The sequence below is a fragment of the Mustela lutreola genome, chromosome 17, assembly GCF_030435805.1.
Source record: "Mustela lutreola isolate mMusLut2 chromosome 17, mMusLut2.pri, whole genome shotgun sequence".
Lineage (NCBI taxonomy): Eukaryota > Metazoa > Chordata > Mammalia > Carnivora > Mustelidae > Mustela > Mustela lutreola.
In genome coordinates this window covers 43113683-43131225 of record NC_081306.1, presented here as the reverse complement: position 1 = coordinate 43131225, position 17543 = coordinate 43113683, and the positions used below count along the sequence as shown (strand labels likewise).

The 17543-nt window shown below is 53.8% G+C and overlaps 1 protein-coding gene and 1 long non-coding RNA gene across 2 annotated transcripts in view; one reads left to right on the top strand and one right to left on the bottom strand.

Annotated features, from left to right (window-relative positions):
• HIP1 (huntingtin interacting protein 1) overlaps positions 1 to 17543 on the bottom strand; it is a 139759-nt gene that overhangs the window by 81336 nt on the left and 40880 nt on the right. The gene's annotated exons all lie outside the window — the stretch shown is intronic.
• LOC131819669 (uncharacterized) lies at positions 261 to 12415 on the top strand. Its single transcript, XR_009349278.1, has 3 exons — positions 261 to 1744; positions 11000 to 11156; positions 11244 to 12415. It is a non-coding gene; the product is annotated as an uncharacterized LOC131819669 (long non-coding RNA).

Sequence of the window (17543 nt, the reverse complement as noted above, 5' to 3'; positions counted from 1 at the left end):
CCACTGCCTTAGGCTGGGGGAGCCTCTTTTTTTTTTTTTTTTTTTTTTTTTTTTTTTTTAAAGATTTTATTTATTTATTTGACAGAGAGAAATTACAAGTACATTGAGAGGCAGGCAGAGAGAGAGAAGGAAGCAGGCTCCCTGCTGAGCAGAGAGCCCGATGCGGGACTCGATCCCAGGACCCTGAGATCATGACCTGAGCCGAAGGCAGCGGCTCAACCCACTGAGCCACCCAGGCGCCCCTGGGGGAGCCTCTTTTGAGTAAACTGGACCGAAAGAGAGGGGCGCCTGGGTGGCTCATTCGGTTAAGCGTCTGCCTTCAACTCGGGTCACGATCTCAGGGTCCTGGGATCGAGCCCCACATCAGGTTCTCTGCTCAGCGGGGAGCCTGCTTCCCTTTTTCGCCCTGTGCTCTCTCTCCCCATCTTCTCTTTCAAATAAATAAACAAAACCTTTAAAGAAAGGAAGGAAGGGAGAGAGGGAGGAAAACAGCGGGTTCAGAAGAATGCTGGGACCCTCAGCGGCTACTCTATTCTGTCTCTACCAGCTCCCAGGCCACCGCATCCAGCTGCTGACTCAGCACCTCTACCCCGGGGGGCAAGGATAGGGGGTGGGAGGGGGCCTCAGTCTCCCAAGCATCTCACACTCAAGGAGTCTAAAGATATATTCTTCTTTCCCTCTGCTTTCCCATTTTCTGTCTCCTTGGTGGTTCTGCCTCACACTTTGCTGTGTAAGCTAGAAACTTCGAAGTCAGCCTTGTTCCTCCATTGACAACCCCCACCACCATCTATCTGGATTCGACATCCATGCGATGCTTTCCTGCAAACAGCTTCCAGTCTGGGTCTTCCCGTCCCATACCTGACGGCTCCCGCACTGGGCAACAGCAGCCCCCTAACTGGCCTCCCTGCCTCCAGGCTCTTCCGCTCCGCTACCTCTTCCACACATCTAACCGCAGCTTGGATGTGGGGGGGGGGGGGGGCAAACCTCTCCATAGGTCATTTGGCACTCAGGGTCCCTACTAATCGGGCTCCTCCTCCTCCGCCCCGCCCATCAGTTAAGTCCTGACCCATCGAACTGCTCGCACGGGCTCAGGACGCTGCTGGAATGCCCTTCCCATGTTCTCAGCTTAGAAGATTCTTGCTCGCGTCCTTCAGGACCCATCTCAGCTGTCACCATCTCTGTGATGCCATCCCTGACCCATCCAGGCACAGCTGGTCACCCGTCCTACAATGGACAGCCCCTGTGCATAGCCTGAATCATCCTGGGAAGGGACGGTCCCTCCCCTGGGCTCTCCGTGCTCCCCATGTGAGCTTCCTCGGGCAGGGGCTGGGCCTCACTGGCCTTTCGTCCCGCCCTGCCTCTCGCCAGACTTTCAATTCCCGTATCACGGCTTCACCTTAAACAATAAAAAGTACCACGCGGGCCCCCAAAGGTGCGGCGGATGAGTCCTGGTCGAGGGTGACACCTACTGGGAAGCTGCGGTTCTGCAGCCCAGCCCTACAAATCCGTACCACACTTCCAGGCCCAGGTCTGCGAATCCCAGGGCGGGATTCCCAGGAATGAGGGAGATTTCAATCAAACAATCTTCCCTCCAAAAGAGCCTTCGAGAACGTCTGTTACTGTGCAGCAGCTGCAGAGGGCGGCGACGTTCAGAGAATGCCTTTTTGTCCCTTCTCCCGTCGGATCCTTTAAACCATCCGGAAAGGCAGATGGAACAGGTGTTATGACAACACCTGTCTTGCAGGTGAGGCTTTGCAGAGACAGTCTGCCACTGATCCCGGAGGAAGGCACTGAGACGGGGAGGGGGGGTCCAAAGGTTCATTAGCTTTGCGGATGGTGTTTCAGTATTTTATAAGGGGGATGTCCTGACATACTATTATTTGCATAGGGGCGCCTGGGTGGCTCAGTGGGTTAAGCCTCTGCCTTCGGCTTGGGTCATGATCTCAGGGTCCTGGGATCAGGGCCCCACATTGGGCTCTCTGCTCAGCAGGGAGCCTGCTTCCCCATCTCTCTCTGCCTGCCTCTCTGCCTACTTGTGATCTCTCTCTCTCTGTCAAATAAATAAAATCTTAAAAAAAAAAAACACATTATTTGCATAACAGTGGATATTACAGAAGGAAATGTAGACTCTGGAGTCAGACAGGCTTCGGGCTGAATTCTGGCTCGATTACTTTCTGGATATGGGTAATTTCCCTAATCTCTCTGCATGTTTGTTTTCTTACCTGAAAAACAGGGCTTACAGATACCTTCCAGGATTGGTGTGAGATTAAGCAATCTGGTGCATAGAAGGCCCGCAGGGCATGGGGGGGCTGGCCCCAGCTCGTCCCCAAACAGTCATTCCCTCCATTTACTTGGCGCCTAGTTCCTAAAAAGTTCTGGATTTTTTTTAATGCTTAAGTCAAAAGAAGAAAAGGATAAAAAGCCAAGGGTATCAGTAGTCATCCCGATTAAAAGGAGAGTAAATAAAGAGGTTTCTGGGGGAAAAAAAAAATAAGGCACTGCAGTTCCTGAGCTACCCCTGCTGAGCAGAAAGGACACCAGCCTCGGCCAACAGCTCAGTGGTTCCCACTCCTCCTCCCCTGGGAGCTGCGGCAAGTGAGCCTCGGTCAGAGCAGGTGACCCAGCAGGACTTCCAGCCTGGTGGCTCCACTGCCAGGGCTCCCACCCGGGTCTCCTTTTTTTTTTTTTTTTTTTTTTAAAGATTTTAATTATTTGGGGCACCTGGGTGGCTCAGTGGGTTAAAGCCTCTGCCTTCAGCTCAGGTCATGATCTCCCTGTCCTGGAATCGGGCCCCGCATCAGGCTCTCTGCTCAGCACGGAGCCTGCCTCCCCCTCTCTCTCTGCCTGCCTCTCTGCCGACTTGTGATCGCTGTCAAATAAGTGAGTAAAATCTTTAAAAAAATTTTTCAATTATTTGACAGAGAGAGACACAGCAAGAGAGGGAACACAAGCAGGGCGAGTGGGAGAGGGAGAAGCCGCCCCGCCCCCAGCAGGGAGCCTGATGTCAGACTCAATCCCAGGACGCTGGGATCATGACCTGAGCCCAAGGCAGATGCTTAATGACTGAGCCGCCTAGGCGCCCCCCACCTGGGTCTCCTTGAGCGGAATGTGGCCTTGTCAACGCGTCACCCTGACTCCAGTGGGAAAAGCCCTCCACTGCCTCTCTATGCGGGGATATAACCACACGTACAACTTGAAAAAGAAAAAAAAAAAAATCCTTAAACACAAGCATTCCTAGGTCTAGAGTGGATCTAAGTATCTGAAGGTAGAGTTTCGGGTGACAAGTCGGCAGGTGGGCGCTGTGGGTGGTTGGGGGGGGGGGGGAGTGTGTCGTGTGGAGAATAAATGTAACCACAGAGAACACTACTGAGTTCTTAACGTGCCAGGCATGACAGCAAGTACTGTTTCTTTAGTCTCTAAACAACCATGGATACGAAGTGTTCTGCTATTGTCCTTACTTTACAGGGAAGAGAGGGGGGCCCAGAGAGGTCAGGCGGCTTCCCCAGGGTGCCACAGCTAACAGCCAGTGGGGTCAGGGCAGAGGGTGGGCAGAGAATTCCACAGGGAGCCCCGCTCTTGGGCGTCCCCAACCCCTGGGCATCCCCGACCCCTGGCCCTGCCCCACCTGTAGGATATCTGCCCTCACCAGGATGGGCAGGCAGTTTAAACTATGCGATTATTAGTATGTGTTTTTATTTACAGGCTTTTCTTCATCCCAAAGCCTTGTGACTCAGCTGTGAGTACAGCGAATTCCCCTGCCTTCCGCAAAGTGACTTGCCCTAAATTCCCAGAGTAGGGCACTGGGCACCTGTCATTCAAATGTGGGCCCTGCCTGCTGCCTCTTGGCCCCCAGTCCCTGTCCCCCCCTCTCCGCACCTGCACCTGCGTGCTGCTATGTTCCAGGTGTCTCCGCTGTGGGTATATGCGGGGGGGGGGGGGGGCTCCCAGAAATGACTCCTTAAAGTCATATCAACATTTCCCCTGGACGGATTTCACCATCAACACACAGAACAGGCCTATATGTTAGAGACACCTCGCATGGTCCCAGGTATTCCAATTTCTGAAACTACGGTTCCAATACATACTGACGGCAAGGCACCAGGCGGAAGGGGCATGACTGCAACTTGGGGGGGGGGGGGGGCGGAGCTGTAAGCAATGATTGAGATTTGAGAGCACGACCGGGAAAAATCCCAGAGCCACAGGGGGATGAGACGAAATCGAAGACCAGGAGAGAATGCAGGTGGGGACCCATGGGTTAAGAAAGTGCTGGAAAGGGGAGTGAACGGCCATGCAGAGACTCAAACCCTCACCTCCTCCAGGGATGCTGAAGGTCAGCTTCCATTTCAACAGGTTCCTGCCCAAACCTTTCACCTGGAACCACTGGTAAGCCTTGAGCACTCGGAGCACACCTCTAATTTTATACAGAATCTTAGCTATTTGCGATCAGTGCGCAAAATGCATTTTCCAGGAACCCCTTGTGTTGGTCTTCACAAGGTGGCCCAAACGGGGAGCCTGGGTGTTAAGCTTCATAAAGCCCCATGAGGAGCGCTGAGCAGGCACGGAGCCACCAGATCCCTGCAAGGGCCTGGCCTTCCCGCAGCCACTCAGTAAAGCCCTCGTTACTGAAGCGGGGTCTCAGGGAATGCGGGGTCTCAGGGAATGCGGGCTCGAGGCTGCATTAAACCTCAGAAGCATCTGTGCGGCGCTCTGCCCATCACAGGGTACACAGGACCATGGAACTCACCCGAAATGTGCCAGGCACCAGACCAGATGCTCTGCCTTGTCCTGTCTCTTCCTCCCCAACGTGGATGCTGAGCTACAGAGAGGCTGGTGACTTTCCAAGGTCCTAGGGACATGACCACGGCAGGTCGTCTACTGCTGACTCTGTATCCACGGCCCACCTTCCCAGAGCAAACTCCTTGGGCATGGCAAAGCTCAGATCATTGTCCACTGCCTGTCAGGGCAGTCCATAAGCCTTCTAGGACTAAGGCCAGTGGAGCCCCTTCACTGGCTGGGAGGTGTCTCCCCCAGGGCAGTCTCCAGGCTCCAGCTGGGGATGTCAGGGCTGCCCCGGGGACCTGCGGCATAAATGAGTAATGAGATGAGGCATGAATGGTCACTTAGCACTGGCAGAGCTCTGCACTCACCAAGCCCCCTCCAGGGCCAAGGGACACACTCAGGAGCTTGGGAGTGCCGCCCACCACGGAAAGCGCCTGGAAAATGTATCCTCCTCGGCAGGCAGGGGAAGGGCCAGGGTTTTCCTAAGAAGAAGAGCCAGAGGTCTAGGGTGCCCCTCTCACTATGACACAAAGTGTACATGAACCCCTGTGGCTTAGTCCAGGTTTTATCTCCCACAGATCTCAAACTCTAGAATTTTCTTTCTAGTCCTGCCTACCAGTGGCTCCCTTTAGGGCTCCAGCTGCTGCATGGCCTCAGCCATCCCAGAAAGGGGCTTCTCTCCAGAGGAACAGGTACATGTCATGGGCGCGCCAGTGGGCAGCCAGCAGTTTCAAACAGACGAAACCAGAAGGGTCCTCGGAGTTTTCAGGCATTTCAGGGGGACGAGATGGGCCGGGCAGTGCCAAGCTGCTCCGGGCCCCTGCTGTCTGGCAGACAGGTACTTCCCCACGCCTGAGGTGGGGGTGTTCTAGAAAGGCAGTGTGTGGACAGAGCCCGGAAGGGAGCCTGGAGGCTGGGGATGATCAGGCACGGCCCCTGCAGGAGGACAGGACAGCAGGCTGACCGCATGTGGGAGAGGGACCAAGAGGGGAGAGAGGAAGAAGCCAGCTGTGTTCTGGACCCATCAGAGTCAGGGCTATCTCCCTGAGCAGATACACAGGGAAGGAAGAGGGAGCCCCAGCTAGAACACAGGCTCACATGCACGCAGCAGAAAGGCAGACAGCCGCCGTACTCAGAGCCAAGCATGTACCCTGGAGCTCCAGCAGGACTGAGCGAGCTCAGGGTGAGGACCCGGTGTGGGTCAGAGGCTGGGCGGGGGAACGGCTCCTGCAGTCCCTGCAGAGTCTCTTGTGCCCATCAGGACAGGAGACAGGCTGAGCAATGCAGAGAAGCCTAGCACACTGCCCAGAACGGACTTCCATCCTGCAAGGTAATGGCCTGGCCTCAGGATGCCACTTTTAGCAGGTGGATTCCCGGGCAGCAAAGATCTGCTAGATTTTTTACAGCGTCTCCAGGCAGGCTACGGTGGCTGGCAGGGTTGAGGGGGCCCGCTGAAGACACCGAGACAGATGCGAGCCACTCAGCCAAGTCCCTGAGTCAGCAGACTGGCCTGGAAACCTCTACTCAGGAGGCCGGGGCTGCCAGGGCACTCTGCCCCTGCCTGCCCTGCTCCTGCCTGGAGGCAGCAATTTCGGGCACCCTCAAATGGGCCAGCCCAGAAGTTGTCAGCCTCTCCCGCTTGCCCCTCCCCAGGAGGACCAGTCCAGGAATCCGTCTCTGCCCAGGTATCTAATGAGCAAAGACGTGTCCCAGAGCCATAGATCAGGGCCAGAGGGAGCAACCCAGAGATGTCTATAGTGACCGCGGGCTGGCCCTTCCGTGCTGGAGGCGGCGGCCGCCGGGCGAATTCCATGTTATTACAGCCTTACAGGAAGCCAGCCTGGCTCAGCTGTTAACCAGCAGCAATTTCTGGGCCTTGGGGGAAGAGGGAGGGAGAAGAGAGGAGAGAAAAGAAAACACAGTCCTCCGCCGCCCCCCTCTAAAAGAATCGATGCCGAGTTATTTTTAGATGCTTATTCATTCCACGCATTTCTTTGTAAGAGCCAGGACATGGGCTCTGCACAAAAACCACTGGGCAGGAGGCAGCTGCTTGCATAGGAGGACGGGGCTGGGGGCACCTGGGAGCAGGTGGGTGGGAGCATGGGAGGGTCTGCAAGGACACCCCCTCCTGGCAAATATCTCCCAGGATTCTGGAGGCAGAGTCCGGAGCCTGACTGAGGAGAGGCTTTTCAATCCGAATCCCCAAGTTCAACCTCCAGCTTTTTCTTGCTAGATGGCCTAGGGCAGATCACTGTGGAGGTCAGATGAGACTCTGTCTGGGCTTGGAACCCCGGTTAGGTGTGGCGTGGGGCAAGTCACTCAACCTCTCAGGGCCTCAGTTTCCCCCATCTACAGAGGGAAGCTGGTCAATGCACACGGAACACTTAGAAGACTGCCTGGCATACCCTGTGTTACGTGAGAGTCCGCGATCACTTCTGTGAAAGCCGGGACACGATCATTCTCACTGTCGGTAACAATGATCGCTTAGAATTACACTCGGGGCAGGGGCACCTGGGCGGCTCAGTCAGTTAAGCATCTGACTCCTGATTTCAGCTCAGGTTATGATCTCTGCGTCCTGAGATCCAGCCCCACATCTGGCTCCATGCTGGATGTGGAACCTGCTTAAGATTCTCTCCCTCTGGGGCACCTGGGTGGCTCAGTGGGTTAAGCCACTGCCTTCGGCTCAGGTCATGATCTCCAGGTCCTGGGATCGAGTCCCGCATGAGGCTCTCTGCTCAGCAGGGAGCCTGCTTCCCTTCCTCTCTCTCTGCCTGCCTCTCTGCCTGCTTGTGATCTCTCTCTGTCAAATAAATAAAAATCTTAAAAAAAAAAAAAAAAAAAAAAAGATTCTCTCCCTCTCCCTCTGCCCCTTCCCCCTTGCTCTCATTCTCTCTCTCTAAAAATATGCATAAATACACACACACACACACACACACACACCCCTCAGGGTAGGGTAGAGCACGAAGCTAAAAGCCTCAGAAGGCCTGAGGTGGGAAAGAGGCAAACAGAGAAATCTGTATTCACAGCCTAATGCCTGCCAAGGACGGGCATCCAAGAGGTTTTGCCTCTGTTTAGATGTGGATGCTGTGACTCAGTTTCTCCTCCTGCAAACAGGGCAATAAGCACTCCTGGTGGGGGGTTGGGGGCTGACGGAACAGGAAGCCCACAGCGTGGCTTCCAGCAGGTGCCTGGTACTATTAGTTGACTCTGGAATGACCTGTCCTTGTATGACGGCTAATCTAGGTCTCACCTTGACTGGGTCCCAGGGTATCCGGAGATCTGACGAACCGTGATTTCTGGAGATGTCTGTGGATGTGACTGGCCTTTAACTTGGTGGACAGAGTAAAGAAAGCGGCCCTCTGTGATGTGGGCGGACACTGTCCAATGTTGAGGGCCTGAACAGAACACCAAGGGGAAGGACCGGAGAATTCTGTTCTTTTTTTCAGCCTGACCGTTGAGCCGGGACACTGGTCTTCTCCTCCCCACTGGACTGGGATTTGCACCACTGGCTCCCCTGGTTCTCAGGCTTCCCCACTCAGACTGAGTTGCACTACTGCCTTTCCTAGGGTCTCCAGCTTACAATGCCAGCATGAGCCAATTTCTTATAATAAATCAGGATTTCCTTCTCTCTCCGTCCCCCTCCCTCCCACCGTCTCTCTCTCCATATATATGTGGGTGTCACACACACACACACACACACACACACTGACAGCAATATATCTGTATCTATAATGTTCCGTTTCTCTGGTTACTCCCCAAAGCAGATCCAGACCCTTCTAGGATCTGCCTCTGTCAACGGTCACCCTTCTTTGCATGGGCCACCCTTGGCCTGCCCTTCCCCAACACCCCCTGCTTCCCGGGCTGCTCGTTCTGTCCTCGATTACCCCTTTACGTTAACCCAGACTTTATCGACTGCTCCCTTCTCGTTCCAACCAGTAAGGCTTTACTGAGTGTCTGCGGTGGACAGGACACCAGGCTGTGCTGTGACTACTGAGACACATAAATCAAGGTCTTACCCCTCACATCATTCCAAGATGATGTAGTGATTACCTGCTTGAGAAGAGGCTGCAGGTGTCCAGGGAACACCAAGGAGGGGTTGGGGTGGGCGGCAGAAGGTGTAGGAGGCTGGGGACACACTCTTTCAGCAAGTGACAGACATAGGTGTTCCAAGCAGACTCAGCAGGACCCTTGCGGGGCAGGGGGGCACCAAGATCAGAGTCAGAATTCCCATGGTCCTCACTGCCTGCCAGCCCTGTGTACCTGGACCAAGTCAGGTAGGGGGTTTCAAGAGTGAAACCCTACTGTTTCCCACCTGTTTGCCCCCTTCAAGGGCTGCTCCTTCTCTGAAGTCCTCCAAGGCTGAGCACCCAGCAGGCCCCAGCAGGGACCTCGGAACTACGGTCCACTTCTGTCATGGCATCTCAGTCTTGGGTGGCAACCTGCTGGGGGGAGCTGTCTCCTCTCCCCCACACTCCCTGCCAGCCACCTCAGGGATCATTCAGAAACACAGGCAGGCCACCCCCACTTAAAACTCCCCACCCACAGCTTTCAGGGTGGCAGGGGTGACTCTCAAGGGCCTGTCACCCACCCCAGCCTCACCCCACATCGCTCCTGCCACAGGGCCTTTGCATGAGCTGCCTCCATCCTTTGTGTTTCTCTCTCCCTAGCAGACACACACATGCATGCATGCACACACACACACACACACACACACACACACACACACACACCACCTCATCTGTGAAGGGTTAGGCTCCCCACAGCATTTCGTGCACATCTCTAGCTCCCGTGGGACTCCTTGGGCAGGCTGACCCTTTGAGGGCAGGAACCTGGTCTCGTTCCAAGCCCAGCTCAGGACCAGCTCTTCCAAACTTCAGGTGAGGCTCTTAAAGCATATACATAGGGAAAATTCTGCCATTGCTAAATACTAGAAGTGACCACTTTAAATAAACGGCGACAGTAAGGAGGCAAAGCTTATTTCATGCCAAATAACATCTACGTCATGTGCATTTGCTAGAATCAGTGATTTGAGTAATAAAGGTTTAGGAAAAACCAGCCATGACCTCGTGAAGCTGGGGAATTCTGCTCCTCCCCTGGGCAGGGGTCACCTCTGTTTTCAGAACCCCAGTGGCAATGAAGCACTTGATTGATAAGGCTATTCCCACAACCATCAGACTCCCGCACCCACACTCAAAGTGCAACCGAAGGCATCACACTCTGTGAGCCTCTGTTTCTCTTTTCATAAAATGGGTATAAAGTCATTCCTCTCACAAGAGTTTGTTATTAAGGATCAAATGGAAAAGAACACGAGACAGTAGTTAGTAAGCTACGAATGCCCATGACATTTTCTGGGCTGCAGAAAGTTCCCTTTATTGCCAAGTTTACCAATAAAAAATAAACCTGTCCATATGGATCTCACAGGATCTGTTTCATAGGGTCTCTTGCCAGTTCCTACCCCATCAACCTTGCTGTTCCTCTCCTTGCCCGGCCCCTAGGATCCGGTTCCACTAGCCTCCTGGTAAGAACAAGGATTCGACCTTAGACCACGCATAGCTGTGTGTCCTAGACGAGGGCCTTTCCCTCTCTGAGTCTGTCTTCTGGAGAGGACCAAGGCTTGTGGACAGATTAACTGGGATGATTGATTGCAGTGCCCTGGATGTGTGCTCTGTGACCATGAGCTCTTGGGCCACCTTGGAGATCCTGGGGAGCAGGGCCCACTCCCTACACCAGATAAGCAGACTTCTCTCTCCCAGTGGGGACCAAGTGGGGACAAGGCATCACCTGGCATTGTTCCCAGTTAGATCTGGTGTTGCACAGAGCCTGGGGATAGTCTCCCCTGCTGTGAGCTCCTACAAGAAGAGGCATGGAGGCCACGGAAGCACAATGGGGGGGGGGCATCAGTATTGGGGATGCAAATATCTAGAATCTTCTTTCTCCTCCCTTCACACAGAAACCCCCCGAAACAGCTCCCCTCATGAAGTTTCAAGCTGTTTGACTTGCCAAATACCCGGCCCATTCCTCATTCTTCACTTTAAAATCACTTTTCTCCTCAAAGCTGGAGATACAGCCTTAAAATACAAGGTCTCCAGCAGAATTTCTTGCTGTATTTTTAAAAAGTCTAGAGTCAATGCCAAAAAGAATGGGGAGTTAGGGCTCTTGGGACTTGTTCTTGGACCATGACGACGGATGAGGCCACGGCTTTTTCGTCTCTTGTTCGCAGCTGAATCCTGGCCTCTGGAACAGTACCTGGCACAGGGCAGACACTCAAGTACGAGTGGCTGACCTTGGGAACGACCGGTGTAAGAAATCCTTTCACCCGTGTGCCTGGCGCTAATCGGAGTCCTGGGGCTCTCAGGGGACTGTGGTGCCTAATGCAGGTGGGTACCTTTGGCTCGACCAAAGGGCTTTCCCGTCGTATTTCAGATGTCAGCACTCTGCACTAGGAGTGTAATCGCCTTTTGCAGATGAGCTGAATGGGATAGACAGAAGTGAAGGGCTCGTCTAAGAAACAGAACTCACGGGACGCCTGGGTGGCTCAGTTGGTTAAGCAGCTGCCTTCGGCTCAGGTCATGATCCCAGCGTCCTGGGATCGAGTCCATCGGGCTCCTTGCCGAGCAAGGAGCCTGCTTCTCCCTCTGCCTCTGCCTGCCATTCTGTCTGCCTGTGCTCGCTCCCCCCCCCCTCTCTGTGATAAATAAATAAAATCTTAAAAAAAAAAAAAAAGATCTCACGTCTCTCATCAGGGCTGGTCACCAAATATGGCCGCAGGCTCTTCCCACAACAACACACCACTTCTCGCTATCCTGTTACACAGTCAGGGAAAAGCTCGATCTTCCAGTGGTCATTGGCCCATCTGTCCAGCCACCCAGCCAACCATGCCAACCTTCACCATGTGGCAGGTTCTGCTGGGCTCCAGGACAGCGAGAATATGGTGGCGGCAGTGGGGGGTGGTGAATTCAAAAGCAAGGTAAGAGGAGATCTTGGGCCTCTTTCTTTCTTTTTCTAAAGATTGTATTTATTTATTTATTTATTTATTTGAGAGAGAGAGGCAAAACCATGAAGAGCTATCGCCTCACACCTGTCAGAATGGCTAAAATCAACAGCGCAAGAAACAACAGGTGTTGGCGAGGATGTGGAGAGAGAGGAAGGAATCCTCTTGGGCTGTTGGAGGGAATGCAAACTGGTGTAGACACCGTAGACAGTTTGGAGGTTCCTCAAAAACTTAGAAATAGAACTACATGACCATCCAGCAATCACACTAGTGGGTATCCCCCCCCCAAAATACAAAAACACTAATTCAAAATGCAAAAACTAATTCAAAATTCACGCATCCCTATGTTTATAGCAGCATTGTTACAATCGCCAAATTAGGTGGCGCCAAATCAGCTCAAGTGTCCACTGAGAGAGGAACAGATAAAGGTTGATAAATGGACTAGTATTCAACCACGAAATGGGATGAAATCTTGCCGTCTGCAACGACATGGATAGAGCTAGATATAATGCTGAGTGAAATGAGTCAGTCAGAGAAAGACACGTGCAAATATGATTTCACTCGTGTGGCATTTAAGAAACAAAACAAATGAGCAAAGGAAAAGGAGAGAGAGACAGAGACAGAGACCAAGAAACAGACTCGTAACTACAGAGAACACACTCATGGTTACCAGCGGGGAGTGGGGGAGGGGAGGGGTGAAGTAAATGAATGGTTAAGGAAGACACTTAATCGGGATGAGCGCTGGATAAAGTATACAATTGTCAAATCGCTATATTGTATATGTGAAACTAACATAACACTATGTTGGTGCTTGGGTGGCTTGGACGCTTCAGCGACTGACTGTTGATTTCAGCTCCGGTCATGATCTCAGGGTTGTCGGAACGAGCCCTGTTTTGGGCTCCACTCTGGGTATGGAACCTGCTTAAGAGTCTCTCTCTCCCTCTGCCCCCTCCACTTGCGTGCACATGCGTGTGCTCGCTCTCTCTTAAAAAAAAAACAAACCGAAAGCAAACAAATGAAAAAAACACTGTATGTTAACTACACTGGAATTAAAATTGAAAACTTAATAAGAAAAAATAAAAAATTAAAAAATAAAATCAATGCAGAACATTAAGGGGGTGGGGGGAAGGTAAGCCGTGCGCCCAGGGTCATGCAGCTAGCAAGGATCAAGGGCAAGGCCAACACGAGAATGATCTAAGAGTCATGCTCCCCCCATTAGCTGACATTCCTGGGGAAGCTCTTACCGGTACCCACTATAAGCAAGAATCTCTATTAGGTGCTCCCAAGGATGTAAAGGGAGCCAAGTCCTGACCTCAAGACAGCCTGAGTGGACTGGGGAAGTGCATAAACTACAGTACGTGGTAAAATGCTATATCTGATGGGGGCGCATGGGTGGCTCCGTGGGTTAAAGCCTCTGCCTTTGGCTCAGGTCATGATCTCAGGGTCCTGGGATCCAGCCTCACATCCGGCTCTCTGCTCGGCGGGGAGCCTGCTTCCCTTCCTCTCTCTCTGCTTGCCTCTCTGCCTGCTTGTGATCTCTGTCTGTCAAATACATAAATAAAATCTAAAATGCTGTAGTTGATGGATAACAGAAACACGACAGAGGTCAAAAGCATGGAGAGGGCACAACAGGTCGAGATGATAAGCAGAAGACCATGAAAACAGAGAAGGTTTGCATCAAGTCCAGGAAAAGCAAAACCAACGTGTGGTCTGCTGACCTCCTCCCAACCCTTTCTGTTGTGCCCTGAGGAATCTCTTATGCCATTTACCAAAACAACAACAGCAAAAGCCGGCACAGAGAGCTTCCCCAACATCCAAGTCTCCTTGGCATCCGTGTCCCACCTCCTTGGTTATGATCAGTATCGGGGAAGAGAGAAGACCAAAGTCAGAGCCCGGGGAAAGCCTCCATGTGGAATGGGAGGTGCGGTCCATGCAGGGACCCAAGAAAGCACAGAATTCAATGGGGCGGGGAGAAATGGGGACTCTGGATGCCCCTACAAGGAGGAGGCGTTGGCTGAATGCCACAGGGAGGTGCTGGAGGACAGGAGGGGGGCAGGGAAGGCAGGAAGGCTCCAGTGAGGTCTCGGGTACCAGGGGGGGGGGGGCAGATGCAGCAGGGTAACTCAGGTCTAGATCAGACTGTGTGACACGGAGCAACAGGGGACAGGAGGCAATGGGAAGGCAGGGAGGTGGCTCTGTCTTCGGAAGAGGCTGGTGGCCAAGTCACCGGGAGTTCCTAAGGGGCTGGAAAAAACCTCCAGGAGGCGGTGCCGTGTTTAAGGTTGGGGAAGACTTATACATGTTCGTTGCAGGAGAGACAGGCATGTTTGCTTGACATCTCTGAGGAGGGGTGGGGTCATGAGGCTCAAGGGAACAGGGGTGAGGTGAGGCACAGTCAGGGGAGCGGGGGAGAGAAAGGGGTGTATCCAAGGAAGTCGGGGAAAAAACCAGCAACGCAGAAGGGGCTTGTGCGGGAGGGTCTCCACCTTTTCCGAGAGGCTCAGGTAACCCGGGAGAGGACGGAAGATCGGCCACAGAGTGGTGTTCCAGAAGGGAAGGTGGGGAAGGGGTTTTTGCATGGTGAGGGGTGACTGGTGAGGAGGGGAGGTGGTGAGTATCAACTCTTCTTTCAAGAGTGTCAAAGGAGGGGCACCTGGGTGGCTCAGTCGGTTAAGTGTCTGCCTTTGGCTCAGCTCTAGATCCCGGGGTCCTGGGATCGAGCCCCGCATCAGGCTCCCCGCTCGGCGGAGAGCCAGCTTCTCCCTCTGCCTCTGCCCCCCACCCTCCACGCTCTCTCTCTCTCTCTCAAATAAATAGGGGAATTACTGAAGACACCGGAGAGAATGCGGACGACAAGGCCAGGGTGCAGGACACAACCCCAGCAGCCCCTGCACGCCGGCCACTCCATGCGGGGGGCTTCTGCAGCGAGCACCCCGCTTTGCACACAAGGTGCCACCCTGCCGCGGCTGTCCACCCAGCACGTGCATGCCTGGTATCCTGGACGCCACTCCAGGAATTTACACGTATCCTCATGACATCTCATAAGCTGTCCTGGGACCCATCTGTTCCAGTACAGTGACCAAGAAAACATTCACCTCCGGCCGTGCTCTGCCAGGCTCCTCTTCAGCTCGCGCCAGGGATGCGCCAGGTCACGTGAAGACCAAGACACCATCCTTGCTCTCAAAGCACTCATAGCGAGGTGGGGAGGTAAACCATACATGGATCCTTTTTTTTTTTTTTTTTTTTTTTAAGATTTTATTGATTTATGTGAGAGAGAGAGAGAGAGAGAGAGCATGAGCTGGGGGAGGGGGAGAGGGAGAGGGAGAAGCTTAACCAGCTGAGCCACTCAGGTGCCCTGAGTGTCCAATTCTTGATCTCAGCTCAGGTCTTGATCTCAGGGTCCTGAGTTCAAGTCCCGTGTTGGGCTTCATGCTGGGCATGGCGCCTACTCAGGGGATAAAAAAGGAAGGAAGGGGGACCTTTCCCACTGCCGCAGAATTCGCTGCTGTGACCCAGAGCTGGGGCTCCACATCTTACAGAGGCGGATAACCACGGAGACTAGCTTCCTGGGGGCCGGGGTGGGGGGAGCAGCCAGACCACCAGACTGCTCAGCAAACCACTTGGGTCGTGTAGGATGCTAGCATTGCTGGGGGTGGGGAGGGCGGGATATCACCTACAGGGAGGCAGAGGAGCAATGAAGCCCGAGCTGAGCGTTGAAATGACTCGGAAAGTAGCCAGGGTGGTGAAGCAGGACACTAAGCGTGTTCTTGGAAGAAGTGGGGTAGGTAGGACATAAGGCCAAATGCAGGAAAGCTGGCAGGTGAATCTGGACAGCTGGGCAACGGGGTTCACGGAGGAGAGGGCCCTGCATGATCAGCCTGCCCCTCACCGGCCAGGAGACTCCTCCCACACTGCTCTTACCACCCCCCCACTACAGCAGCTGAGACTGCCGAAGGGAGGGCAGGGGGTCAGCGCAGGGTGCGGGGCAGGGGGCGAGAGCGGGTCTGAGTTTTAGACACATCACTGACCACTGTGTGCAGGGCAGTGCCCAGGACGGCCGGGGGGAAAGCTGACATCAAGCAGGAGGGAGCTGCGGTGGAACCATGAACCGTGACCCTGAGCAGGGAAGGCAGGAAAGAGAGAACAGAGTGGGTACCCTGACGGGGTGTCCAACCCAGCAGGAGATGGACTGGAGGGGGCAGGAGCAGAGCTGATGCAGGGCAGGTTGCTTCTTGTTTTCTTTTTTCTTTAGAGAGAGAGAGAGAGCACGCAAGGGGAGGGGCAGAGAAGAGAGACAGAATCTTAAGCAGGCTCCATGCCCCATGTGGAGCCTGATGCGGGGCTTGATCTCACGACCCTGAGATCACAACCTGAGCCAAAATCCAGAGTCAGACGCTTAACCCACTGAGCCAGCCAGGCGCCCCTGTTTCTGGTTTACTGACTCGGGAATTAACAGAGCAGCCATCCGCTAAGGCAAGATGGGTTGGGGTTGAAGCGCGGAGCTGGTGTTAGCTTCAGATCGGAGGAGAGATGCCTTCCATTTTAACCGCAGAGGTGGAGCCGGTGGGCTTGAGTTCAAATACATTCGGGGGCCCAGGTGGGGGGCAGGGCAGCGCTTGCACCTGATGACTTTGGTCTTCTGGGTGGAGCAGAAGACAAGCAAGTAAGGAGGGGTAGAGGCGGGCTCTGAGAACAGGAAGGGCTGAAACCCAGCAGTTTCCCCTCACCCACGGGGTGTACGATCCGAGACCCCAGTGGCTACTGGCACCTCAGATAAGACCACATCCCATCTCGACTGTCCTTCCCTAGTATACACACATACCTACGATGAAGTTTAATTCATAGATTATAGCAGTATACTGTATGTAATAAAAGTTATGGGACGGTGCTCGCTCCCTCTCTCAAAATAACTGATTGTACCGCAGTCGCCCTTCTGGTGATGGCGTGACATGAGGAGATGCCTCCATAACGGGATGACATGAGACAAATGACGTAAGCACCGTGCCCTTCTGATGCTACGTCAGAGGGAGGCTCATCTGCTCCCTCAGTGCAGTTGACTGACGGCCCTGGGACCTCGGGAAGTAACTCTGCAGTCAGAGGGGGACCACCGCAGTCACGGCTGAGAAAGGTAGGAGGCCACGGAAGGACCACCGCGCAGTGATGGGAGCCTCGCTCAACGTGGGCGCCACTTTCGTCCTTTGACTTTGTTGATGGCGTCCTCTCTTGGATTAACCCTCTGAACCTGCATGGAGCCAAACAGACCGACTTTCCCTTTACAGCTTTTAGGTTTCATGGCACCCTTTGAAAAGCCTCCTTCCCCTCCCCACCCCACATGGCAGTTTGAAACCAAACCAAACTGGACCAAGAAGGTGGGGCCATATGTGGCTGCCATGAACAGGATCCGGGGAAAATACAGTAAGTGGAACAGCATGGCAAGTTCACGCTGATGATATGTTTGCAGAGTCACAGACTGTCCCGGGAAGACCAGGCAGTGAGGAGGCTGCCTCTGGGGAGATGACTGGTTGGAGTGGATTTTGCAGAAAGTCACAGGGCGGGGCGCCTGGGTGGCTCAGTGGGTTAAAGCCTCTGCCTTCGGCTCAGGTCATGATCCCAGGGACCAGGGATCGAGCCCCGCATCAGGCTCTCTGCTCAGCGGGGAGCCTGCTTCCTCCTCTCTCTCTGCCTGCCCCTGTGCCTACTTGTGATCTCTCTCTGTCAAATAAATAAATAAAATCTTAAAAAAAAAAAAAGTCACAGGGCAAGGGATCAGAAG